This window comes from Dermacentor andersoni, chromosome 4, assembly GCF_023375885.2.
Source record: "Dermacentor andersoni chromosome 4, qqDerAnde1_hic_scaffold, whole genome shotgun sequence".
NCBI lineage: Eukaryota > Metazoa > Arthropoda > Arachnida > Ixodida > Ixodidae > Dermacentor > Dermacentor andersoni.
The window spans coordinates 169,895,109-169,897,484 of record NC_092817.1 but is presented as its reverse complement, the minus strand read 5'-3'; positions in this window follow the sequence as shown (position 1 = coordinate 169,897,484).

Sequence of the window (2,376 nt, the reverse complement as noted above, 5' to 3'; positions counted from 1 at the left end):
ATCTTTGGTATGGGCTGCCATAAAATCTTCTTTCATTACCGGGAATTCCTACATGACTAGGAATCCAGCATAAAGTGACATTTAACGCTCTCTTGTGACATGTTGTGTATTGATTTTTTATTTTCTGCAGTAGATTATTTCTAGATGGTAACATAGATGCGAGAGCTTGAAGAGAGCTTAAGGAGTCGCTAAATATAACAGATTGATTATTTCCTCTTTTCAGGATGTCTTCAAGAGCTAACGAAATGGCATTTGTTTTTCAAAGTGATTTGATGTCAATGCAGCGCCTACATTGTCATTGCTTTTTGATCCATCTGTAAAGTATTGCATGCAAAAATTATATTCTGATTCTATTTCTAAATATTCACTTAGTAATGCCTCTCTTGGTGAAGATTGCTTTCTGATTTTTGTTAACCTAAAGTCGCATTGCGCATGTTTCATCTCCCAAGGAGCAAAAGAAGTTTCATCTTGCAAGAATTTATTTCTTACGTCGTAAAATAGGTCCGCATTCAGCTTTTGGTACCTGATAAAAAGGGAAGGAGTGATTGCTGGTTTGTTGTTAAAATATATTTCAAAGCGCAGCCTTGTAAATAGTAGTCTACAAGGATGCGTAGAACAGGACAGTACTTTCATTATGTACATGTTTCCAAGAAATAGTCTTCTCTATTCCAAAGACAGCTGGTTGGTTTCTGCATACAAGCTTTGTATGGGAGACGTACGAAACGCGCCGGAACACAGAGGTAGTCCAAGGTGATGCACCGGATCAAGAACCTCTAATGCCGACTTTCGAGCTGAGCCGTACACAGAACATCCGTAGTCTAATTGTGACCGGACAACTGCATTGTATTGCGAAGCCGACATATTCTATCTGAACCCGATGATCGGTGGGACTTTATGAATTTCCGAGATTTCTGTTTTGTATAAGCGATGTGCGCTTTGAAGTTGAGTTTTTTGTCAAAGATCATACCAAGAAATTTGTGTTCGTTCTTTACTGTGATTTGCTGCCCTTTAATATGTAATGTTGGGTCCGGTGTGAGCGTTCGGTATTGACTGAAAGGTACGCATATTGTTTTTTCTGCGCAAAACTTAAAACTATTCTCGTTTGCCCATCGCACTATAGAGTTTACACCCAACTGAAGTTGGCGTTCGCAAGTAGCCATGTTACAAGAGGAGAAACACAGTTTAATGTCATTGACATATAAGGAATACATTAAGGAAGAAAGAATAACTGTAATTATAGAATTGAGCTTCACTAAATATAGTGTAACGCTCAATGCTCTACCTTGCGGCACTTCATTCTTCTGCATAAAACAGTTGGAGAAAGTTGGTCCAAACATCACCTGAAAAGTTCGGCCCTCCAGATAGCTTTTCATTATACCAAGCATGTGCCCTTTTATTCCGTATCTGTGCAAGTCCATTAAGATGCCATGTCTCCACGTCGTATCATACGCTTTTGATAAGTCAAAGAAAACGGAGAAGCAATGTTGCCTTTGCCCGAAAGATTCATGGCTTTTTGTTTCTAACCGGACTAATTGGTCGATTGTGATGCGATTGGCTCTAAAGCTACATTGGTACTGATCAAGTAACCCGTTACTTTCGAAAAGATGTACAAGCCACTTGTAAACCATTCTTTCGAATGTTTTCGCTAAACAACTGGTTAAGGCAATGGGGGGATAACTGTTAGGGTCAGAGCGTTCCTTTAGAGGTTTTAGAAGTGGTAGAACTATCGCCTTCTTCCATGCTTTTGGAAAATAGCCTTCCGCCCACAACCTGTTGAAGAGGTGAAGGATTGTGTCGTACGTGTTCAAGTGTAGGTGTCGCAGCATTTCGTAATGTATGTTGTCCGGACCTGCTGAATGGGTCTTCCCTAAATATATCGCATCGAAGAGTTCAGTTTTTGTAAAAAGACAGTTATATGGCTTCGTACTATTCAGTGATATTCGAAGATATTTCTTTTCTGCAGTGGTCTTTATCTTAAGAAACTCGGGAGTGTAATGAGCGTCACTCGAAATTTCAGCAAAGTGCTCGCCAAGTATATTTGCTTGCCCTGTAAGATCCGTTTCCTCGTCAAATAGAGGGAGTGTGTATTCTGTATGAACACCGTCAATTTTTCTTACTTTCTCTCAGACTAATTTACTTGTTTTGTGACTGTTTATCGAGCTCACATATTTCATCCATGATGTTCTTTTTGCTATCCGTCTTTCCCTTCTAGCCTCACTGCGCTTTTGTTTAAATAACAATAAATTTTCGAAAGTTGGGTACCTGTTTAGTCGAGACCATGCACAGTTTTGTTTCCTACGAGCTTTATCACATGCATCGTTCCACCACGGTTTTCGTCTACGTGGGAGCTTCCCTTGTGAAAGTGGTATGGAGTTT